The sequence below is a fragment of the Lontra canadensis genome, unplaced genomic scaffold (assembly GCF_010015895.1).
Source record: "Lontra canadensis isolate GAN:19392208 unplaced genomic scaffold, GSC_riverotter_1.0 scaffold58, whole genome shotgun sequence".
Taxonomy (NCBI): domain Eukaryota; kingdom Metazoa; phylum Chordata; class Mammalia; order Carnivora; family Mustelidae; genus Lontra; species Lontra canadensis.
The window spans coordinates 12,340,569-12,366,951 of NW_022631052.1; positions in this window are offsets into that span (position 1 = coordinate 12,340,569).

Consider the following 26,383-nt stretch of genomic DNA (forward strand, 5'->3'; position numbering starts at 1 on the left):
GTTTAGAGGAAGCAGATATCCTTTTTAAAAATAATACTTGGGTGGGGTTTTTCAGTATATACCTTCACTGATAAGGCTTTAGCATTTGATTAAAGAAAAGAGAACCAAGTCAATTTAAAGGGAATTCTTAAGAAGCATTAAACTGATATTAAAGGTGGTGCCAGGTATGGAGATGGTCTGGAATATGGTACACAAATGGCCGAGGTTTAGGAATAACCACAATGGTTGAATGAACCCACCTTGAAAGGAACTCAGTTTTATCAATGGTGCTATTTTGCTTTTATTTTCATTATAATTATTACCAAGATAAAGGATGCTAAAAAGACACAAAGTAGCTGCGATTGTAGCATCAGGCAGACAACTTGGGATTTAGGTATGGAGTGAGGGAGACACTACAGAATTGGAGCTCTGTGTGTCCTGGTTGAGTTTCCTTTGCCTCCTTTTGGAACAGCAACACGTGTTCTTGGTGGACAAAGGAAGCGGCGCTCGGATGGGCACACAGGATTTCAGTGCACGAGATCAGACAAAGCACCCGAACCCCTTTCCTGGAGAAGGCTCTATCCCTGTGTGTTCTGCAGACTATTCTGGGCCTTGACGTCACCCAGCCCGCTTGCCTACTCTAGCATTTAGTGGGGCAACCGGCTTCTTTGTGGTAGGCGGTGCTGGTGACCTCCTTCAACAAGGATGCCCAGGGGCCATTAGGCATGGGTGTCCATATATTAAAAATGATTACTGTGATTGTGAATTGTACTTCTCTGTGATAAAAGGGAGAATCGATAACTAATTCCATTTGTAAAGGAATAAAAGAGCATTATGCAGGCTGCAGTCTTGTTCCAATAAAACTGCTCTGCATCGGCTGCGAGAGGCTGGTATTTAGGGTATAAGGACTGTGTGTCACACCATCTGTTTGAGCGATCTTCATGATGCTCACCAAGGAGGAAGTGCTGTATTCCTGGGGCTTCTGCTTAATTGTCCATAAAGAAGATATCCTCAAGTCAACAGCATCTTCAGCATGATGGATGGCTCGTCCGTGCAATGTGTCAAATGGTGTGCTTTCAAGAACAAATCACTTAAATCATTGTTTCCCCAAGCATGGTGCATATGCCACTGGAGGTCTATAATGTGGATTTTGGTGGTATAGGGACAAGCTTGTGTTTTTATTTAATATGTATTTGAATATGTGTCAGAAATTAGTGTAAGGATACCATGAAATGAATGGCTAAGGGAAATGAGTGCTGGGATTATAGGTATGTGGGCAGGTGTGTCCATGGATGTCAAACTTTGGCATGTAAACATTGCCTTTCATCTCAGCAGATGGAAGGAGAGAGATCGGGTCATGAAGCAGCAGCTGAGTTCCTCACTTTCTAAATTTAGAGCACCATACTAGGCTGTGTTCTTTGCAGTGTCACCTAAAAGTTGTGAGTGATTTCTAATATGTGGACATGGCAGAAATTGTGACAGAATCACAAGAATAACCAAATTTTGGGGAAATTTGACCTAAGAGAGGTCATTGACTTGCATTTCTGTGTGGTATGGAGTAATCACTTTATCCATCCACCCACCCATCTACCCATCAATCCATCCACCCATCCTCCCATTCACCCACCCATCTGTCCATCCGTCCATCCATGCATTCATCTATCTGTCCATCCATCCATCCATCCATCCACCCATCCACCTATCTGTCCAACCATCCATCCATCTGTCCAACCATCCTTCCATCCATCCAACCATCCATCCATCCACCTGTTCATCAATCCATCCATCTATCCACCCACCCACCCACCTGTCTGTCCATCCATCCATCCATCCACTCACCCACCCAGCCACCCACCCAGCCACCCACCCGTCCATCCAAAAGCACAGGATCTGTTTCTGCCTAGATGCTAGGGATACACAGGTGATTAAGACATGATTTATGACCCTGAATAGCTCACACTGTATTAGGAGAGACATAAGACCATTTAAAAAAATTCCCTGTAAACATGGGTACAAAGCATAGTGGGACAGAGAAGAATCAAAACCAGAGAACTAGAGAAAATACACCAAGGAAGTGCCTTTGAATCCAGTGGTGAATTTGAGTGGGAGCTGAGCAGGCAAGCAAGATTAAGCAAGGATGGCATTTCGGACAGTGAAGCTCGTATCAAAAGTTGGGGGCACGTAGGAATGTGGTATGTGATACATCTTTTTGTACTTGAGTGCAGGGCAGGGAGGTTGTATGAGGTACACATTGGGGGAAAGGTGTTGGCAGCATATGAGGCTATAAATATGGGTGAGGTCTTCAGAAACTTTGAAATGTGTGTTGGAATTTGGACTCTCTTTGCGAGCCCAGAATGGCAGAGATAAGACACGCGTGTGGCCATCCTCCCTAGCGTGTGCTCGTGGCAGACGTAACTGAGCAGTCCCAGTGCTGCTTCCTGTGAGAGCCCATTCCTTCTCAAGACAGAGCTCTCTCCAGCTGCCATTGGAGATCGCTTTGACATGCAAGTGGGGTGAAACCCATCTCCTGTTTCTGGCAGAGCATGGAGCTGGAAGGAGCTTGTAATAAGGACTGGAGCATGATGCAGATGAGGCCAAGATGGGTGCTCCGAAGTTTTTACGCTTAAAACAAGCAAGTGAACAAACTAATAGGAAAAAAATGAAATCGCCACGTCAGTGCCTTTCTGGTGGAATCAAAATGGCCCAATCAGGGGTTACAGAATGATGATTCTTGAGGCAAATATAGCTTCAGATCTGCATTGTTTGCTTTAGAAAACATTTGATGATTTTTTTTTTCTTACTGATAATGAAAAACTAGGAGAATCTCAATAGGAGAGTCTCAATTTCTTGAAAACATTAGATTTTTTTTTTTTACCAATAATGAAAAATAAGAAGATTCTCAATTTCTTGTTTTTCTTGAAAAATTTGAAAATTCGCAGGCACTGTGTCAGCATTCCCATCTGGCAACACTGGGGCCCATTTGATCAGTGCTGTCCTTCTGGTGGGAGCAGGCTCCCTCCCACTGGCTGCAGTGGACGGCGTCCTCTAACACTGATCCCAGGCCTGCTTCACAGATTTCTGTTATTCACCTGGACCATATACGGATTTTTTTTTTTTAATTTTAGCTCCTGTTTATGTGTCCAACAGTATCTCATGAACTATTCCTAGATAGTGATGCTGGAAAAATTAGGGATAAATGACCTTTTGTTAATCGGATATTGAATTCTGTTACAGTTAGATGAATTTGAGGTTTTGTTTTCTGTTTGTGTGGTTTTTGCTCATGCAAATTCAGGTTTTCCCATATCATAGCCTTTCAAATGAAAGGATTCTGAAGTTTTGTTCTGAGAGGATAAATTCTCAGGCTGTGTACAACAAGACAGCCGTGGATTCTTACCAGCCCTTTTAATAGCAAACACAATTGAACACAGCAACTTATAATAAGGCTTTCGTTTCTTTTGCATGAAAAGAGGCTTAAGAATTTCAAAGCTGGGGCACTTGCGTGGCTCAGTCGGTTAAGCATCTGCCTTCGGCTCAGGTCATGATCTCAGGGTCCTGGGATCATCTCAGGGTCCTGGGATCAAGCCCTGCGTTGGGGTCCCTCCTCAGTGGGGGTCTGATTCTCCCTCTCTCTCTGCCCTTCTCCCCTGCTCATGCTCTTGTGCATACTCTCACGCTCTCGTGCACTCTCTCTCTCAAATAAGTAAATAAAATCTACCCCAAAGATACAGATGTAGTGAAAAGAAGGGCCACCTGTACCCCAATGTACATAGCAGTAATGGCCACAGTCGCCAAACTGTGGAAAAAACCAAGATGCCCTTCAACGGACAAATGGATAAAGAAGATGTGGTCCATATATACAATGGAGTACTATGCCTCCATCAGAAAGGATGAAGACCCAACTTTTGGATCAACATGGATGGGACTGGAGGAGATTAAGCTGAATGAAATAAGTCAAGCAGAGAGAGTCAATTATCATATGGTTTCACTTACTTATGGAGCATAAGGAATAACACGGAGGACACTGGGAGATGGAGAGGAGAAGGGAGTTGGGGGAAACTGGAGGGGGAGATGAACCATGAGAGACTGTGGACTCTGAGAAACAAACTGAGGGTTTTGGAAGGAAGGGGGTTGGGAAGATTGGTGGTGGGTATTAAGGATGACACGTATTGCATCGAGTACTGGGTGTGGTGCATAAACAATGACTTTTGGAACACTGACACACACAAAAATTAAATTTTAAAAAATCTTATAAAAGAAAAAAAAAAAGATTTCCAAAGCTCGTTCTTATCCTGTGGTTAAAATGGACTGTGTTTGGGATTCCATGTCTGTCTCAGTCAGTAGAGACATCCAACTCTTGATCTCGGCGTTGTGAGTTCAAGGCCCACATTGTGGGTAGAGATTACTTTAAAAGAAAAAGAAAAAAATAGGATGTAATGAAAACGCCTTAAAATGTTGGCAAAGGTGCAAATTTTCAATTACAAGATGAGTAAGTTCCAGGAACTGGATGTGCCGTGTGATGACTACACTTGATACTGCCTTGTGTGTTTGCTTTTGGCCAGGAGAGTAGATCTGAAGTCTTCTCACCACATGTGAATGTGTGCAAACACACACACAGAGACACACACACACACACACACATACTAACTATATGAGGTCTTGGATGTGTAAACTCGTAATCATTTCACAATGTATGTAATGTATGCATGTATGTAATATGGGTCAAATCATTGCACTGCAAACCTTAAACTTTCACACTTCTCACTAGTCAATTCTACTTTGGTGCGGCCAGGAGAAATGTCTTCAATCAGAAATTGGGGAGGTAGGTTGGGGAGCGAGCAGACATGGAACAGGTGGGGGTGAATGAGAATTGGAAATCTCTTCAAATGAAGTAATTTGAATGTATTCCTGTCTGCAGCAGGAAGAAGAAAGTTCTAGAAATATCTCCTGAGAACCTGGGGATATAATGCACTTTAGTGTTTTCTTCAACACAAAACCCTTCTTGCTCATCGGTGGGCACACTGGCAAGATGAAACTCTGAGTCCTGACATCCGGGACGGGTTCCCGTGACCCCGGGCTGCTCCCAGAGCTGTGCTGTGGGTGGGGGACGAGGGGCTCCTCTCTGGGGGTGTCCACAGTCCCCCGCCCGAAGCTGCGTCGTTTGGTCTCCACGCTGTCAGCACCAAATGCTTTTCAGATATCGGGAACATGGTCAGCTCCTCCTGCTTTCTGTGCTCCTTGCAAGTCCTGTTATCATTTGCTTTTTACAATCCTGGACACAGTAATGAGGTTTTACATCCTTCAAACGTGTTCTAAAAGGCAGTTACCAGCTCTCTTAGTGTGACCTTTTCAGCGCCCCATGATTTACGTGGTTGGCCATTTGTCTTCCTCCTTTTTAAATAACAGCAATCAAAGGAAGGGATGGGAAGTCAAGAGCCTGTTTTGGTGGGGACGCAGAAGGTTGACAAATGCTCTTCCACTATCACCCAACAGCCTTTGGCATTTCAAAGGCCTGACGGGGTTTTATTGGGCTGTAGGTTGTTCCCTGGAAACCTGTGTAGCTACAAATCTAGGAGGACCTCACCTCCCGTGCTGTCACCTACCACCTACCGGTGACCTTGGAGGTTGTCACTGGATACCTCCATTTCTCTAGGGACGAATGACATTCTCTCTCATGGAGAGCCTTTGACAGTACACTTAGGAGCCACTGAATGTCCAAGTCACTGGGTTTTTAAATTTTTATTTATTTATTTTTTAAAGATTTTATATATTTATTTGAGAGAGAGCGTGAGAGAGCAGCAGAGGGAAAGGAACAATCGGGCTCCCCGCGAGCAGGGAGCCCGATGCGGGGCTCGATGCGGGGCTCGATCCCACGACCCTGGGATCATGACCGGAGCCCAAGACAGACATTTAATCGACTGAGCCACCCAAGCGACCCCCAAGTCATTAGTTTTTTTAAGCCCACTTTGTGGAGGTACAATGAGCATACAGTAAGCTGTACATGTGGAGTGTATACAGCCGGAGGAGTTTGCAAAGAAAGGACGCACCCTGAAGCCATCACCCCATCCTATGCTGTAAACGTGGCCGTCATGCCCAAGAGCTTCCTCCATCCCCCTCATTTGTAGTTGCCGTGAGCCTTTGCTGTGATGTGAGCACTTATGGAATGCTAGAGCCTCCTGACTTAATCGCTAATCGTCTCAGGGGCGGTGCAGGACTCCACTTAACCGACAAGGCCCTTCTGATCTTCATGTGAATTCTTTTGTTTGGGGGAATTTCTTCAATGCCATTGTCTATCTCTCTAGTAGAAATTGGATCGTTTTGAAATCTCAAGCCGCTTCAGACAGTTTTGGTGGATTTTAGTACTAAATAGCGTAGACCGTAGTGCTTGAACTACTCCTGCAATTGTAGGAATTTACCCAGCCTCTTTATCACCAACGCCTGAAGGAGGCGGGCCGGACGCAACCTTCTTTGGTGTCTGGTCTGCTGCCCCAGGTGCAGGTGGATGAGATCACAAAACCCGAGGCTGACAAGAGCCAGGCACGTAGCACCGGGAGCTGAATGGATCACTTTGCGTTATGTTTGCCTATTAAACCCACAGATGTATTACTGACTTTATAGAGCGCTGTGTCAGGCCTACTTTTGTAGGTATGGCTATCGAGTCATTCTGGTCATGTTGAGCCTGTGACCGGGACGAGTTACGTAACCTCCCTGTTCCTCAGTTTCCCCCATGCACAAAGTCGGGGAGGGTGACTCCACGTGGAGTCATTCTGAAGTGTTACTGTAATAATGTGAAGAGCACCCTTACAGTGACACTTGCGACGTGGGAGGCGTCTGAGGAATGTTACACGTTTTTACTGCATCAGTTACGACAGTGTATTTTACTGTACTCGTTAAAATCCTGCTGTAGGAACGAGAGCCCGTGGGGAGCCATGGTTCAGACACAGCAGGAGTGACTCTTCCCCACACAGTAGCTCTGGGCTATGGGCTGCCCTCCCGTGTGCAGGGACCCGAGCCCCAGCGGGGACACTTCTGGAGACTCAGCACAGCCTGCTGCCTCCTCCGGCTGGCAGAAAGGGGAGAACGTGAAGGATGCAAAGCACGTTTCCTTTTTTCCCTCTAAGAATTTACTTATTTATTTAGTTATTTGTTTATTTATTTATTTAAAGATTTTATTTATTTGACGGAGAGAGAGACACAGTGAGAGAGGGAACACAAGCAGGGGGAGTGGGAGAGGGAGAGGCAGGCTTCCCACTGAGCAGGGAGCCCGATGTGGGGCTCGATCCCAGGACCCTGAGATCATGACCTGAGCCGAAGGCAGACGCTTCACCGACTGAAACCCCCAGGTGCCCCAGAAGGAGCCAAAGCACTTTTCAAATGGCCCATACCATGTTCTCTCACACATCCTCTCCCATGGGGTGGGGGTGGGGGCAGGCGGTGTTGGGAAATGAAAACCGTCCCGTCCGCAGCTTCCCATTGGCTGCTGGACACGGTAAGGGAGGAGGGATTCAGGGAGGCCGGCTGTCTCCCTCATGATCCCCTTATGAGCATCTTAAATGCCAAGACGTGGTCCTCGTTTGAAAAGAAGAGAATGTTACCCCTTGTGTTGGGTCCCCAGGAACTGGCCACCGTTCGGGGTCTCTGGGCGTTCTGTAGGCTGTAGGAACTACGCAGCGACACCACTTTCTAGTGACCAGTTAGGATATCGTAAATTGTCCTGACCTTGGGTCACACGGCCCTTCAGTTTCTGCTCAGACCCCGGGTGTCTCGAAGCCACGTTCTCCCCCCACAGAGAAAGGAAGCCAAAAGCCGCCAGAGCACAGCTGTCTTCCCTGGGGTGAGGTGTGTCAGCATGTGTTACTGCAAAAAGCTTCAGGGTCTGGGGGAAAAGATAAGATAAAACACAAATTACAGGCTGATAGAGATTCATAGCTCTTGGAATTATTCAGCAACTTTGCCTTAGGAGAAGTATATTAATAGCATACCTTAGAAAATATTTTTATTCCTCGAATTGAGGAGACATTTTCTCCTCAAAGAGAAATCTTTCAAGATGGTATTAGATTAATACTCTCCACCTGTGGTAGGAAGAGAACCTTCTTCATTTGGTCTGATCCTGAGGAGTCTAGGAAATTATGTAATTTTTTAAAGATTTTATTTATTTGACAGAGAGATACACAGCGAGAGAGGGAACACAAGCAGGGGGAGTGGGAGAGGGAGAAGCAGGCACCCCACTAAGCAGGGAGCCTGACACGGGGCTCGATCCTAGGACCCTGGGATCATGACCTGAGCCGAAGGCAGACGCTTAATGACTGAGCCACCCAGGCATCCCAGGAAATTATGGATTTTGTGCCCAGATCCTGCACTGTTCAAGAATGTGATCACTGGCCTGAAGGAGGGAAGGCTAAAAACATGAGTTTCTTTAGGGCCTAATTTAAAATTTTGGGTTCAAAATAAAATTACAAAAATACATGGCAAAATCTAATTTTTACCCCATTTATGCCCATCCCATGCTATTCCACCTGAAGGGAAACCGTTTCTATTAATTTATATTGTGTCCTCTTACTTGATTGTGCCAATAAAGGATAATAGTCATCCTTCTATCCCGAACCCCTGGATCTTATGTAGAATGTAGCACGCCGCACATTGTCCTGCAGTCTGCTGTTTCACCGAATGATAGATGCTGGGGCGCTTTCCATGTCTGTAGAGAGAGTGCCCTCGTTCCCGTCCAGGGTGGGGTACTACAGACATGGCTTTCGGTTTTTAATACCGTCTGTCCGTCAAGCCCGCCAGTTGCATTCGCGGCTCTAGAAGCTCTCCATTTATAATCCTCCTAACCTGACGCCTCCAGCAGTTGGAAAGGTAAGCGCCAAGGCCCCCCTGCCCAGCCCAGAGGGAGTTTGCACAGCCTCTAACCCCAGCACAGCCTCCACGTCCCCCACAGCCATCCCCGGGACCTCCGGTCTCAGGTGCGCCATGGGAGGGCTGCCTGCACCTGGCACTCCCTTGGACATCTTCTACCTGCTGCTCCATGCTCTTGAACTTGACTTGTCACTTGCCTCGAGATCTCCAACTCTCCTGAACTGCATCAAGTCCAAGATGTCCATTGCGACAGAGAGGTAGACGTGAGGCCCCACCAGTCTCTGAGCCAACCCCCCACCCCTTGACGTTTAAGTATTCTTCAAGAACAAGAAAGAGAAGTCAACTGATTTTTTTTTTCTAATGAAGAAAACAGTATGAACAGCTAGAAGAACGAGGTCCAGGCCATAGTGGGGCTGGAGGGGTCACCCCCAAAGTCTGTGTGAGCATAGAGGAAGGAAGCCTGCGTGGTAGGTGTTTCACACCAGGGACGGGAGCTCATGGAGTCCCTGAGCCTGTGGCTCACGTTCCCTGGGACCTGGCGCTGCTTGTGGGGTCAGTAGAGAGACCCTGCCCGTGATACCCCAATGCCCAGGTGTGCAGTGCTATGCAGGAGACTTTCCAGAGGGAAGCCAGCACTCACTCCAAACTCTCCAGCCAGAAGTCAAAGAGATGGTTGAAAGCAGTGGAGTTGGAAAGAGCAAAGCCTGAGGGGGTCCAGGCGAATGCCAGGGGAGCGCCCTGGAGGCAGGTGCCGGGATCCAGGGGAAAGGACTTATGTGGCCGCCTGGAATTAAACCAGTGTGTCCCCAGGTGGGATCGCCCTTTCCTCTTTGGCTTTCTCCTTCCACTCCCTCAGGTCCACAGCCTCCTAGAACGCTGAGAGGGGTCCCTGGCCCGGGAGGAAGGGGGGTTGGGTTAACCCTGTGTGTGGAAGGGCTTGTTTGCCCCAGCCGTAATTACAGCAGCAGCTTTCTTCTCTACCTCCCCTCATTCGCAAGGAGCACTGCACCCACTCACTCCCTGGATCCTGATGTCATGCCCGTGAGGGGTGCAAGGCACAGAGGCTGTTACCTTTTACAAGGTACAGAAAAGGGTGTGTTTCAGATGTGGAGCTGTCTTGCTTGGGTCACAGAGCTAGTCGGTGATGGAAACACACATCCAGACGGGTCTTCTGTCTTCAAGTCCTTTTTTCCACCACCGAGACCGAGGTTTTTGTCTTCATTGCCTCCCTCTGCAAAGACTTAAACATTTTAATAGAAATTCCACGACCTCAACCCTTAAAGAGTTTAATTTAACAAACGTTTGGTATGAGGTGGGGCCCTGGAAATGATGGATTTTTAGAGAATTCCCCTGGCAATGATAAGACTTGGACATCACTGGGTTGTCCTCGTGTAGCTAAGTCTCCTACAGAGAAAAAGTTTTCCTACTCAACCCCTGAACGATGGTGGCCTGGCCAGCCTTGTCGGTGACAGCACTTAGAACAGAAAGGAGTTGCATTTTTGTGATTTCTTTCTGTGTTCCTTCTCCCGTGATTGTCAAGCTTTGGCTCTGAGTCAGAGTCTTTATCTTTCCTTTCTGCTTTGTGACAGTCACCGCTTCCTTCATTCAATAAATATTTTATCTGTAGCTCAGAGCAAACGGCTGTGGCCCGCCCCAGCAGAGATAAACCAATGAATACGTTATGCTTCCTTTACTCAAAGGACACGTGCATTGTCTGTTTCTTCTAGAAGAGAAACGGATGCTTAATAACAGCCTCCACAGTGTAGAAAATACTGATTTATTTTCCAGGACACTTTTAACCCCGGAGGCAAGCTTGCTGAAGGTCTTGCCCATCCCTGCACCTGAGGCAGGCTCTGGACAGTTTATCCAAAGGCACGGAGGTTAGCCGGCTGGGGAGTGTGAGTTAGGAGAGGGTGTGAAGCCAGAGGGACCTGGGCTAATGGCAGAGAGGACGCCGAGGCAGAGCGGGCACTCAGTAGCCGGCATGTCCCCCATCGGTGGAGGTGTTTTCAGCAGTAAAAGACCGTTCCGTCTTTTGTTGGACGTAGTGAGGTAGGGCGTAGGGAGTTGGACGTAGAGGCAGGGGATGGGCTTGGAATAAACCCGGGATGTGTGCCCTTCCCCTGCCTCTCCCCTGTTACTGATGAATGATGTTGTGCATTTGGAGAACACGGCAGATGGATCTGAGCCCCGAGGCACAGCCCCACCCTGCAGAAGGTGAAGGTCATGCTCCAGAGCCAGTGGGATTATTACTGGAGGGCAGGGCACAGAGCCAGGGATGCATATATACCCTTATTTCACGGCGAGGGGATTCCACCTACTGGGGGCTCTAGTCTCACGGAGCAGCAGCATCAGCGAAGGAGGAACAAGGTGTCCGTGGGACACAGGATTCAGGCCAGTGACCCAGGCTGTCCCATTCTGAGCCTGTGTTCATGCGTTCCCTTTGCCCAGACGACTCCTCGGGCAGATTGGCACCCATCGCTATGACCTGAATTTCACTGCAGGACATCAGCTCAGAGAGGACTGGTGCCCCACACCGGGAGGGTTGCTCAGGTTGGATACTGCGATTCGAAGTCTGTGGTTTCTGCTGTTGCTGTAAAACAATTTACAGCATCCACAATTCACTTTTATAACGGCGGTCCCACAAAGCAGCGTATCAGAGAACCTATAAAAGGGAGGTGCATTGTAAACATGTTAGGAGTAAAAGAAAAAAGCCCTCCCCAAACACTCTCACAAGTAAGTGTTCTCTTTTCCTTAGTGTTGGAAAACACTATCTGCTCAGGAAATCAAGAGTCTTGAAGCAGTGAATTCCCCAGCACCGGGGCGCGATGAGAGACCCTAGGAGTGTCTTGGGAGCCATGCCGGACTTTCAAGGCAGGAAAAAACCAGGGTGAAGGGCTGAACAGGGTCCCCTGTGGCGCAGCTACAGTGGGAATTAAATGGGAATTAAATTAATTTAAATTAAATTAAATTGGGGTTGGGGGCAGTAAGGTGAAAGGTTCTGCCCAAATACCAGTCAGTTGAAAGGTGTAAAGACGGGATGAGAAGTCAAGGAGTTTGGCATCAAACCATTCTGTCCCCTGGTAATAGACCGGTGCAGGGAAATCTGCTTATTCCCGAGCTCCTGGCTCTGTGTGGACTTCTCTTTCCGTTCCTCATTCCCACGTTTCTCTGCCAACAGATCTGCCCTTGACCCTGGTTCCCAAACACATCTGGGAAGTATGACGGGCATTACCTCAACCTCTCACTCAGCGTATTGAAGGGGGAGCAGTCAGGATACCCACGGCCCCTCTCAGAAGACGGTGTCCCCCACTGGGACTCAGTCACATTTAAACTGGGGGTCATGCTCAGTGCCCCCCCCACCAGAGGCTCCCCTCCTCATCAGCATAACACAGTTTAGGAAAATTCATCTGAACTAGTTCACACTCTGACAGCAACTCAAGGAGATCCTCCAAACCAGCATTGGGGCGGGGGTGGGGGGCGGCGGGGATTGGTACTGTTTCATTTAACTGTCCTAGAAACAGGGCGGAGTGTGAGGACAGCGGGACCCCAAGGCTCAGGCAATCTTTGGAGCCCTCCTCTCTCCTCCTCCTCTTCCTCACTTCTAGTAGCTTCTGCCTCTGGACTGCCAGTGGGCTTTTGCTAAGCCATAAGAAATACACTTTTGGACAATTCTAGACTCGTACAGGAGAAGTCACACCTCCATGGAAGAAAAAAAGGTCTTCCCATCAGACCTAAATAGAAAAACCAGGGAAGGACTCTGATTGGCTCATCCTGGGCCCCGTACCCACCTTTGAACCAATCACTGCGTTTGGAGGATTGAACTCTGCAAACATTTCTGCTTAGTGTCTGTCCGTGATCAGGACACTGGACCCTCCTGTCAGTGTCCTATTGCTGCTATAACAAATTTCCACAAATTCAAGGACTTGAAACAACAAAAATGTGTCCTTTTATAGCTCGGGAGATCATCAGTTTGAAATGGTGATTACGGGGTGAAATCAAGATGTCAACAGGGCTGCATTCCCTCTGGAAGACTGTTCCCCTGAATTTTCTGTCTTCCAGAGACCACCTGTATCCTCGGCTCGTGGCCCCTTCCTCCATCTTCCAGGCCAGGAGCACAGCATCTTCCAGTGTCTCTGACACTCACCATCTGCTTCTGCCCACATGCCCCACTCTTGGAGTCTCCTGCCCGCCTCTGTTTGCTTATAATGATCCTTTTTATCTGTACTCTCCCCGCTTCGGGCCTACTTGTGTTCCCCCCAAATTCACAGTTGAAGCTCTAACCCCGAGTTTTTCAGAATGTGCATGTGTTTGGAGACAGGGCCTTGAAAAAGATAATTAAATAAAAACCAGGTCTTTGGGGTAGGGATGAATGCAGTCTGGCTGATGGCCTTCCAAGAAGAGGACATGAGATGCACAGACACCGGTGGCCTCAGGTACAGAGGGGAGACGTGTGAGGATGCAGCCAGAAGACAAGCAACTGAAAGCCAAGGAGAGAGGCTTCCAGCCCTGTGGACCTGGGCGTGCAGCTGATCTCCTGTCCTGCAGCCTCACAGCAGACATAAGAGCCTTCATCTCGGTGGTGGCTTCCCAGGATGTTCTCCAAGCCCCACAGCTGGTGGGATTCCAGGGTCCTTTTGTTCCTGATCAACTGAGATCATTCTTGGTTATCACATCCTACAAAGGAGGTCAGTAGAGCACTTGCAGTCAGGACTGGTGATTCTTGAAATTTCTTCCTTCTTCTTACCCAGTCTGTCCTGGATCCTTCCTCCTCTCTTCCACCTTCAGATGCCTACCTCATGTTCTCGCGTGGGTGCTTTCCATTACGCTTCTCTGTGCCAGACCTGGTTTGCTGCTAGACCGTGTCTGAAGGATTAGATTTTCCCCTTTTTTGTCGAAGCAGGTGTTTTTGATACTAGAAAATGCCATTTCAGCTCCTTGAACAAGCATAACTCATAAGCTCCAGATTGCTTTAATAATTGTCAATGCTAACATTTCTCACTATTTTTAAGACTTAAGCAAATGATTAGGAAAGGAGGCCAGGGCCTTGTCTTTCATGCTCGCCTGTCTCCCCTGAGGCATCTCTGCCAGGTGCTTCTGGCCAACAAGTGTCTTTTTTCATCAGGTGTGGACCTGGGGGACTCCTGGCCTTTCACACTGTCTTTTAAATAGAAAGGAACGTTCAGACTTTTTGTAGAACTCTGTTTGATTTATATACATCGTTTGTTTGGTGGAACCTACCACATAAGCTGCCCATTTTGATTTCATTTGCTCCACTTTTTCACACTCTACTGTTTAGAGGAAGTGTCCACCAAGCTTTTTGTCAATCTGACTTGCCTTCTCTTCTTTAAAGTCTCTAATCATTGGACAACGGTAATTTGAAAACTTCATCCTTATATTATAAACATGATTGGTCATCATACCAGAACAGAATTAATGTGTTTTTTTTTAAGATTTTATTATTTTTAAGTAATCTCTACACCCAACGTGGGGTTCAAACTCATGACCCCAAGATCAAGAGTCACAGGCTCACCTGACTGAGTCAGCCAGGCTCCCCCAGAATCGATGATCTGAGAAAAGAACACACGGTTGCCTGGGGAGAAATACACAGATTTCACAATGTGTAACCAGATTCTGTGTCAAGCCCAGAAGCACATACAGTTCTTTAAACACATGGATGCAACTTTAAGTTCAAGAGGGATGTGATTTTCAATGTCTCTTATAGAAATTCTAAAAGTAATGCAAAACAGACTGAACAGGAAAGCTGAGAAACATGCACAGATTCTTAGAGACATTCTGCTGGCTTCTCAGGGCCTAGTGTCCTCATTTATAATTAACTGGTGTGATTTTCACGCTGTCCCAAGATGCTTGTAGAGTGACGGCAAGATAATCACAACCAGTTGAAGTCCCCTGTGTAAACAGAAGATTGCTTTCTAGGGACTCTGGTTCTAACATCTCAGCGGGGTTTTGTAAACCCCGCTAATTAATCTAACTGGAAATTGTTGATGAGGATCATTTTTTAGCAACTCTTTTTCTTTTTTCTTTTCTTTCTTTTTTATTTTCTTTTTTTGCTTGGGAAAAGAATGTGAACCCCCCGGCAGGCTAATTTTTGTCCTCTGACAGTTGGAAAATTATGGGGAAACAGCAAAGCCTCCTCACTGGTGGAGAATAAAATTCCAATTAAACTGGCCAGATTTATGCAATTACTTTATAATCAATAAATGTTATTATCCAAACAAAATTTGAGAATTACCATCGATGTGCCTGAAAGAGATATAGCCTAGGAAATAAATTCTGATCAAAGTTGTCAGTATACTGGGGTGGAGAGCAGGGAGAAGGAATGATGGTTCTGTTTTCCTGCATTTAGAAATCTATCTGTACAAACGATCACAGTTGTGACTCTGGAAAAAATACGACCTCACGGTGTGTGCACCGAGGGATAAAACCAGGAGGTGTTTTCAAAACGGACAAACTCTTTGTTTTGAAAGCAAAGAAGCAGCTGTTGTGGGGAAGACAGAGGACAGAAACTCAAAGTGCAAGAGAACAAGAAATGTCAAGACCTGTGCAAAATTTTTAGATGAGAAAATATTCGTGAAAGGATAGCGTAAATAATCTGAAATAAATAAATTGAAGGATTCCGGAAGAGGAGTATGGTGTGAGCCTCCATTGCCTAAGACAGGCTTACCTGTTGGGACAGTACTGGCCTAGCCTGGCTTACTGGGGGCTCCATGGATCTTTGGCCTCTCAGAGCAGAAGGATGCCAAGGAGCAGGAGTTGGCTGGAGTGCCATGATGTCACTGGAGCCAGTGATGTGACCCCACGTGGCTGGTGACCGAGTTATTCAGAGAACCTCATCGCCCACTTGTCGTAGATTTTCAGGGGTGGGAACCCTGTGAACCAGCCCGAGTTTTATCACGCAGACAGGCAAGGAGCTCTTTTTTCTCTTGGTGGATCGTCATCTGTTTTGGGACCAGGTATAATCGCAGGTGGTCCTGAGCCCCGGACATCCACGTTCAGTGGGCTCTGCAAGTGTTCCAGCCAGCACGGAAGCAGACACTGATAAAGCCAGAGCCCTTGTGGAGTGATTAGAACTGGTCACCCAGGCAGGGTTTGTCCGCCCAGCGGACACTTGGGATTATCTGGAAAAATCTGAAATGGTCAGGACTGGCATGGGAGCAGCGAGGGCTGACTGCTGGCATCTAGATTCCAGGAATAGGGCTAGACGGCCTACTATGGGCAGGCCAGTCTCTCTCAGAGCCCTGTCCCCCTCCCAACAAAAATTAAAAAAAAAATTCAAATATAGTTATCTGGCCCCAAATGTCAATCGTGTGGTGCTGAGAAACCCTGGTGCAGAAAGTGAACCCAGGAGAACTGAGCGCTTTTCCAAAACCTCACGGTAGCCCTTAATCAACTACCATGGTCCCCAGTATACGTGCTTATGGCAATAGGATTAGGCCACCTGCTCTGTTCGGAAGACGGCTTCAGCGTCTCTGCAGGCAGGTCCTCCGGAACTGGGAAGGCATCCTCGGACTCCGTTTCTGTGACCGAATGGCTTTAGCCATGCAGGGCTGGGTCGGGGTGGGCCTGGCAGCCTCCTGGAGAGTGGGGACTGCTGGGGAGGGACCCGTGGCCGATGCTGTGCACTAGTGAGTGCCGAGTGTGAGCACAGCAGCCTGCAGACACACACCCATCTCCAGGGCTCCCCTTCGTGAGGCCCAGTGTGCCAGCGACTCCACAGAGCCTGTGCTCCATGGCCCCACGGAAGCTTTGGGAGGAGACCTTGTGGACCAGAGCTGGCACGAGCCGCGCACAGCCTTGGCGCCCCCGCCATGTTTACTGCTGAAACTCCAGCATTCCCAGGGGAGGAAATGAGCCTCGGGGCTGGAAAGCAAATGAAAAGTCCGTGGGAAACCAGGGTGACGTTGAACTGGTCTCCGACTGAGCATGGAAAACGTTCAGTCAAACAACGTCATGAGACGCTGATCTGCTCTAATGGTTCCGTGTAATTTAATCAGGCGCCAGAGCTGGATCCCTATCCTCTTTTTCTTCTTCCTGGCCAAGTCCATTGACAATCAGCAGGTGTTAGATCCTGCTGCCTGCAAACAGAGGAGGGAGAGAGGAACGTGATACGTCCCTGTCTGCGGCTCTCCGGAGGGTCAGAGCCCCTTCTCCCTGAATTAATCCACGGTCGAATTACTGACTGGAAAATGTGTGGGTCCAGTCCCTGCCTCTTCTACTGGGTGGAATGGCTAGGACAAACACAGAGGGCGGTGCTACTCTTCCCAGCTTGAGAGGACAGCAAGCCTGCCACCTTGTGACGACTCAAGTGGGAGGTCTGGATTCCACCAGAAGACCACCCAGCCCAAAAGGTGAGATTGGACCAGCTCAGATCCCACAGCCCAGGGATATTGCTGTAGAAACAGGTGCTTTGGAAATACATTCAAAATATTCAGATGGAGGAGACACAGCTCTACAAAGTACCAGATTTTAAACTCATAGCTACATAAAACTTGAGAAGAGACAGAAATCGAAAACACTGGATGTTTTTCTTTTTTGGCAATGGATAACATCTTTAGCAATCCACGAGAACGTGAGAGGCATCTTTGCATGTTGTGTGCAAAATGGTAGGACTGTGGTGAGGGCTCCAAGAGCAGCAAACACATGTGGGTAAAATCATCTCGAATCGACTCGTAATTGAGACAGTTTTTTTTTTCCCTCCCCTCAGATAATAATTCTACTCCTGATTCTCTCTGTAGACACAACACACACGATTCTTAAACGAAGCAGACCTACTTCTCCTGTAAAATCAGTCCTAGATCATGGAGTGCATATTACCTTTTTGAGCAAAGAGCCGTATTTTAAAGGGATGATGGGAAGTTATGCTATGATACACCTGGCAGAGTGTCCCGTGTGCAGTGCAGGGAACATACCGGAAGGCTACAGGGCACGTTGCAATAACAGCGTCTTTAAATCAGAGTGTGCACTAGGCTTCAGGCTACCCCTGGGCTGGAGGCATTCTCGGTGCTTGAAACACAGAGGCTGTGACCTGCAGGGCAAAATGTCACCTTACAGTCCCGCCCTTCGTACTCTTTTCTAGCTACGCCAACCTTCTTTAGTTTCTGTTTTTGCTGCTTTACTTTGGAACATGCCACAACTTAGCATCTTTTTATTTGCTTTTTTTACTTGCTGTTTTATTTGTCTAGAATGACTTTTCCCTGATCTTTGCAGAGCTGGTTCTATCCACATGGTTCTTTAGTTCTTAACCCAAAGCCGCAGGTCCTTAAGCCGCCCCCTCCCCCCCAGGTAGGCTCACCAGCTACCAGTGGCCCCAGTATTTGACTATCTGGCTTTATTTTCTTCTCACCATGTGACACTTGCTGAAATAATCTCCTTAATTTTACAATAGAACAGGTCACATATTTATATGCAATAATACAGATCATGTATCAATTATAGTTATGCTTAAACAGCATATACTGCATGTGTACTCTGTATTATATTTGCAAACATTAAATATGTTCTTATACCGTGTTTATTATTATATATTAGCACATATCTCTTATATATTCATCCGTAGCTCCCAGTGAGTAAGTAAATGTGGCCATTAAGCATCATTGGTTGTTAAGATAAATAAGTAAAGCGACACCTTGAATTTTGCTAAACTAACTGTAATTCTTCCAAATACATTAAACCCAAGTGTTACCCAACTGCCAGTTTTCAGGGAATTATAAAAAAAGAGTAGAGGCAAGCTGCAGGTCTGGGAACCGTCACAGGTCACAGAGCTCTGATTCTTCAACAGATAAATTCAAGAAACCTGGGGGATGGAGGGTAATCCTATAGATTAAAAGAGATTTGAAGGAGATCCAGTTTTTTAAAAGGAGACGAGACTTAACTGCTTTGAATAGGGATACATTTTGAGTGATGAACAATAAAAGAAAGGGAGCTGTCTTTTCAAGCCATAGGTGGGCTCTTGATCACACACCTGCTTCCTACCAAGGAAGCAAGTGGGAGCCAAAGCTCAAAGGATGGTTGTCCTTCCATCTCACCCTCACCCCCAGGGGGACCAGAATCCGAAGAGGGGACAGTGACAGGGGGTTCTGTGGCTTGATGCCTTCCACGGCAGCCAGTAGCCCACAGCCGATGTCAGCCAGGTTCCTTTCCACTGGGAGGTGCTCCTTGTTTCTGGATAGAGACAGATGCCCTGGGGCCGTCCCAAGCACAGACTGATTTTGCCGGGGGGGGGGGGGAAAGGGGGGGGGGGGGGGGGGAGGTGGGTAGATCTGGGGAGGGCACACATAGTTAGATATGGGGGCTTCTGCCCATGTAGTTCCATTACTTAAGACAACCTTTGGTAAAGAAATAAATATTCTTAATAAATGATTCTCTATTGAATCTAACAAAATCAAATGCTGTTGAATAACCCAAAAATATCTACATCTGTGGTTGCGTCTATATCTATAAATCATCTATATCTCTCTATATATTATTTATAGCTGTATTGTATATGCCTAAAATAGATTTACTGAAATATATGTATTTTATATATATACATTCCAAATTTATTATAAATATATAAACATAAATATATTTAAATATATAAATACAATGAATATAAATATTAAATATAAACCTATAGGGGCAACTGGGTGGCTCAGTGGGTTAAAGCCTCTGTCTTCAGCTTGGGTCATGATCTCAGGGTCCTGGAATCGAGTCCTGCATCAGGCTCTCTGCTCAGCAGGGAGCCTGCTTCCCCGTCTCTCTCTCTGCCTGCCTCTCTGCCTACTTGTGATCTCTGCCTGTCAAATAAATAAATTTTTTTTATCATAAAAAATATAAATATAAATATATTACATGTAAGTATATAAATATGTATATAAATATATAAAATATGAAATATTTGTATATATTTTTAAGGTGGTTTTATTCATAACCCCAGTCTATTCACAATTTGGCAAGAGTACAACCAGCAAATATTATTGTGTCTGTCAAAATGTGGCCTTGGGCCCAACTCACACTTTGAGTCATGCTCTGTTTGAGCATCAGAGCAAGAGCCCTGAACTGACATCAACAAGGACGGTATTTATATATATAAAATGGGTCAAGACATGGCAGGCTGACCAAGGGTGGGAGGCAGAATAGAAACCTTTCTTTTGAAGCTGCTTCCTGGGGGAACCTCCACACATCCACCCTCTCGTGGAGGCTGCAGCCCCCTTACTGACACTCAGCCTTCATGGGAGAAGGGCGTAGAAAAGGCAGCTGATAGTTGAAGGAAAGGACAAAATACCCCATTGATGTCTTCTCTGGAGGCCGCAGAGGGAGGGGAAGGGAGGTCAGCTCAGTCACGGGGGCGAGAGTTGGGTTTCTGTATTCGATGTTCATTAATGTATTTTCTCCTTCCTTCTGACAATAGCCACGGATTGAATCCCTACTGTGTGATGGTCATTTCCCCAGGAATCAGGACATGCTATGAAACCATTCCATAAAGATCCTTGTCCTGAGAGTTTATACAGTTCTGTGTGTCCGTATGTGTGAGGGAGAAAAACCATTTGAACAATTAACAAGTAAGGGTTTAAGGTCAGGTGCAGCTATGTATGAAGGAAAACAAAGGAGCAGACCGTACATGGAAAGTGCCTAGCCATGGAGAAACGTCACTGATAAGCTGATGTGGGAAGATGGACGTCGAAGAAGAAGAGAACTGATAAGCCATGGGACGTATGGAGGAAAGGAGTGCTCTGGAGAGAAGGAAGAAAGGTTTCAGAGGTCCTAAGTGGGGGGGCATGGCTGTTGTTATTAACAGAACAAGAGATCTGTGTGATCCCAAGGGGGGGGGTGCAGGAGACACAACCCTTGGGAGGTTGGATGACGGTGACAGCAATGTGGCATCCCCAGTTTTACATGTGACCTTCCTGCCATGCGTCCCCCCTGCCTTATGGCACGCTTAGCACCTGCTAATGATGAATAGGGCAAGAACAGTCACATGTTGCTGCATAAAAACAGTGTCAGGAATTAGAATCTTACAACATTTCTCTTTGGGAAAGAGTGGATGGTACTAATAGTTACTGTGACTATAGGAATGTTAGGCAAAAAAAAGTTTTTTTTTCACCAAAATAGAGGATGATCAAAAACATTTGGTGGGGCGCCTGGGTGGCTCAGTGGGTTAGGCCGCTGCCTTTGGCTCAGGTCATGGTCTTGGGGTCCTGGGATCGAGTCCCGTGTTGGGAATCCCCACTCAGCAGGGAGTCTGCTTCTTCCTCTGCCTCTCCCTCTGCAGCTTCCCCTGTGTTGTGCTCTCTCTGTGTCAAATAAATAAATATAAAACTTAAAAAAAAAAACAAGTATTATTATTCCAGGAGGAATAACAGAGCATTGGAGATAGACATTATTATTATTTCCAACCAAGTACTCTCTGGCATTCTCATGTGACCGGAATGGACCTGTTGCCTTCTGAAGTGATTCTTGGTTAACTGACTGAGTTGCTAGCAGAAAACATGTGAGAGTAATACAATGATTAAACATAAATCATAAGAATTTCATGTGTAGTCAAGAAATAGGATAATAGAACATGAAATCGAAGAAATAAGAAAATCAATAATTTAAAATGGACTCAAAATGACAGAATTAGTAGACAGAGTATTAAAATAATTATTATAACCTTATTACATACAACTGAGAAACTCTAAGAAATTGAACATATTAAATAAAATTGCTTTTTTTTAGATCACATTTGAGAGATAAAAACAGCAGTATCTGAGATGAAAAATGCATCAGGCAGGATTAATAGTAGCTATTGAGGGAGAATACAAGATTAATAAAGTGAAGATATACCAATAGAAACTATCCAAAAATGGAACACTAACAGTAGAGAAATCTGAAAAAAATATAGCACACAAGTTAACAGCAAGAAATTCGCAAGTAGCCAAAGAGTTATAAAATTGAAGTCCCTCCAAAACAGGAAAGAGAAAAATGGAATTTTTTTTAAAACTTGAAGAAATTACAGATAGTAGTCATTTTCCAAATCTGATTTTAGAAGAGAAAAAGAAAAGAAAAGAAAAGAAAAGGAAAGAAAAGAACACTGTCATAACCTAGAGAACCAAAGAGTTCAACGGACCCAAGCAGGAAAACCTTGAGGAAATCACACTAAGACATGCCGTAATCAAATTGCTTAAAGGAATGAGCTCTCCACTAAGGAGAAATCTTTTTTTTTTTTTAAGATTTTATTTGTTTATTTATTTGACAGAGAGAGAGAGAGATCACAAGTAGGCAGAGAGGCAGGCAGAGAGAGGAGGAAGCAGGCTCACTGCTGAGCAGAGAGCCCGATGCGGGGCTCGATCCCAGGACCCTGAGATCATGACCCGAGCTGAAGGCAGAGGCTTAACCCACTGAGCCACCCAGGTGCCCCAACTAAGGAGAAATCTTAAATCAAAAAGATGCGTTCCATCCAGAGGGACACAGAGGGGACAGCAGATTTTTCACTGGATACAATGGAGGCTAAAGGAAGGTGTAATGGCATCTTCCCAGCAGGGAAAGGAAACAAAGAAGCAACTGTTGACCTAGATGTCTTCAGGTGAAAACATCTTTTAGGACAAAGGTGAAAATGTTTTTCACCAGAATTATAATACAAAAAAAAAAAAAAATTCTTGCAAGTAGATGACGTGACACCAGCTGGAAACATAGAGCTACCAAAGGAAATGAAGACCACTGGAAATCATGCTCTCGCAAGTAAACATAAAGACATTTGTCTTATTACTTAAATAATTTAAAAATATCAACGGCTTAAAGCCAATACAGCAATAGTATGTCCTCATGGGGTTCATAACAGATGCAGAAGTAAATGTGTTACAACAACAGCAACTACAAGGAGAAGAAAAGGAAACACCATTTTAATATTCTTACGTCAGATACGAATGAGTGTATTGTTGCTGGAGTGCCAAACATGCATACTCCAAACCTTAAAATTCAAACTCAAGTAACAAAACATAGAAGGGCTGCTAATAAGCCTCCAAAGAAAGTAATTACACTGAATCATAAAAGTGACACACTCTTTAAAAACAGAAATGGAGGGAAGAAAGGGAACAGATGGGACAAAGAGAAATCAAAATGCAGGGCAGAGATTCAGTTGACCCCATCATTAGTCACTTTTAATGTAGATGGTCTAAGCTCCCCCAAATGAAAGCCAGAGATTGTCAGTTTGGCTTACAAAGGCAGATTCAACTAAAAATATTAGAAATTTTTTTTCTAATTTTCTTTGCAACTTACTCTTTAAACCATTGGCCAACAAGAAGTTTGTTGTTTCATTTCTGTATTTGAGATTATTTGGATATCATTCTGTTATAGATATGAGTTAATTCTATTATAGCCAGAGAAGATACTTTCCATGATTTCAAGGCAATACAATTTGTCCACTTTTGTTATTTGGTCTGGATTATGACATAATTTAATAAATATCCCATGTGCCCCTGAAAATAAAATTATTTTCTGCTCTTGTTGGGTAGAGTATTCCAAAACTGCTTTTTGGTTGTGTCTCTGTACTGTTGGCTGTTATGTTTCCTCCCTTCATTCTCTTACTTTCGCTGCTTTACTGAAGTATGATTGCCACACAATAAATGAAGTGTTTTTAAATGTTAAATTTGATGTTCAGATGTGTATACACATCCATAAAACCTTCAGCACAATGGACGAAAGTTAACATACCCATCCCAACACCCTCAAAAGTTTCACCATCCATTCTGATCCTTCTCATTCTCCATCCCCAGGCAAACACTGAGACGCTTTCTCTCACCAGAGATAACTTTGAACTTTCTCAAATTTTATATAAACTCTATGGCAGCATAAAATATTTTTTAAATTCCCCATGTTCTCATCCAGCGTAAGGAATCTGAGATTTATACATGTTGTGTGTTTTCGACAATGTGCTCCTATGAATTACTATGTAGCCATCGACTACATAAATATCCCACAATTTTTGTCCATTTACCCTGTTTGGGTTGTTTCCACTTTGGGGGTATTAAATGAACATTTGTGCACCAGTACTCGGGTGAAAAGATGTTTTCAGTCCTCATTGTGGATAGTGGTCATCGAAGATTGTGTACCATTTGTCACACTTGATAGAACGATACACCGAAAAGGGTAAATTTCACTGAATGTCAACTTAGAAGAGGCATCACATAGGATGCTGTAAATGTCCTCACTCTTTCCTTCTCCCCCTTCAATTCCCTTATTTACTACGGCTCAGGCACTGCGCAGAAAGACCTTACATCCACCTGCCACGGGGTCTCTTGACGTTCACGATCCGAAAACAAACTGGCAGCCCCTTTGGCCACACGGCAACAACGTTGACGCACCTGTCTTGATCCAGATGTATTTTAATGATCTATCAGATTTATAGCCACAGGCTTCAGAAAGATGACGAATTTCATATTGTAAATAACTCCCTGTATTTAAAAGACAAAGAAGCTTTTCCTTTGTCCAAGGAATCAACTCGCTGTTTCTTTTTGTCAGGCTCCTGCTCAGCATGTGACGACGTACTGTAATTATTAGGGTTTGATAGAAAGTGACATTTCCCCATTTCCCCTGCTACCTGTAGATCCCGCTCCTGTCTTTTAGGTGGATTCCAGTCTTCAGGCTCTAGTGGCTTTCACGTTATTGCCAGGAAGAATGTCCCAGCAGGCTGGGAACGGCAGAGTGGCTTCCAGAGCTCAGTGTGAGATCCAGAGACCTGGGTAATTAGATCAACAGCCAGGTCTAATTATGAATGGGTAATGGAATAATATTCAGGCTGATTAACTGTGCAAACCCATTATTTGCTCTAATGGAAAGTTCACATTCCTCTTCACGAGCCGAATCTGACTCACGGACGAGTTCGCAGGTGGTGGGGGTGTGTGTCCTTCAGACTCTGGCTCAGCCGCAACTAGGTGCTTGGGCTCGTGTTCAGGGCAGACGGCCTGGAGGGGGGCGAAGTGGGTGGGGCAGGTTGTGACAAGGACAGGGTTCCTCTCTGCCTTTACTTACATTTTGATGCTTTGCTCCTCGTTCATAGAGTTGGACTAATTATGATTATTAAATATTGCTGTAAGATATTACCTATCTAGATGACCGAGGATTTGGTTTGTTTTGCTCCCCTTAAATTTTGCAGCTTGCTTTGGTCTCCTCACCCTGGTCCCGGCCTGAGTGCCAGGTGCTGTGTTACGTGTGGGTGTGGACACACCCAGTCCTGCTTCCTAAGACCCACGCAACGCACCACTGGCAGCGAGAGGCAAGGCCCACTGCTCTGCTGTGCTCCTTTGGCGAACAGAGTTTCCTGGACATGCTGCTGGGAAAAACCATGTCTCCCGGTGGCCTGTGGGTGAGAGGCCAGAGCGGGATTTATCCTTCAGGTTCCTCCCATCTTCCATTTTCCCTTGGACCAAACTCCCCACTGTTCTGGTTTCACCATGTGACCTGGCTGAGAAGCCTAGCTCATTACAGGAAAGTGTCCCTGCCCCTCCTCTACCCAGGGCTGGAGGAGGCTGGAGGAGGCTGGAGGAGGCTGGAGGAGGCTGGAGGAGACTGGAGGAGGCTGGGGGAGGCTGGAGGAGGCCGGGAGAGGCTGGGGGAGACTGGGAGAGGCTGGGGGAGGCTGGGGGAAGCTGGGGGAGGCTGGAGGAGGCTGGAGGGGCCAGCCACCACAAGTGTTTCTGAGATGCCATCCAGTCGAAGGCCAGGACTCCCAGGTGAGAGGCTGGTAGGGGCCCTGGCAGGTGGCGGGGTGACCTGGTAGTACAGGAGCCCCTCTCCAGAGGTCTCTGGTGTTTGCTTTTTTGTTTGCTTTGTTTTGCTTTTGTATTCTGTGCTGTGTTTAGTGTAATGTATGGGAAAGGAAGCTGCAATAGGCTTACTCCTTCTTCCCTTCAAGTCTTAATTATGAATAGAAACAATGGTCAGGACCTAAATTAACCAAAGCTTGGTCTCCTCTCTAATTGTGAACATAAAAGCCACGAGGTCTGTTGGACTTTTCCTGCAGGAGCAGGGGAAATTAGCCCTGGTTAATTCATTTAAAGGCGCCAGGGAGAAGCAGTGTTTGGCCACGTACTACATGCTTAGGTTTAGTCCATTAGATGCTCATGGATTTGGGAGGAAATGTGCAGAGATACATGTTATGAACAGCATCACAGTGTCCAGATCATGAATTGCCTTTCCTTCGCGGGTCCATGCTGTCCCAGGCAGTCCCCAGCGCGGGGAGGTCACAGCACGGCTGAGACTGGCCTCTGCTTTCCCTGTGTGACTTCAAACCCCAGGGCCACGGGAGGTGTCGGTTCAAATCTTACAGCTACTCAGCATTTTAAAAGTCACTTCATGTGACTTTTCTGGGGCCCACGGGAAAGGTCAGATGAGCTGGCATTTACCTTGTGAGTGGGGAGACCAAGCCCCTGTAACTTGCCCAGCTTCTCTGAGAGCTGATGGAAGATCTTCAGTCAGGACTCAAGTCCTCAGACTTCCCAGGTGGTTAGTGATCTGACCCCAACGTGACACCAGGTGGAGAGTGAGGCTTCAGGGCTGTGCCGAAAAGGTCAGC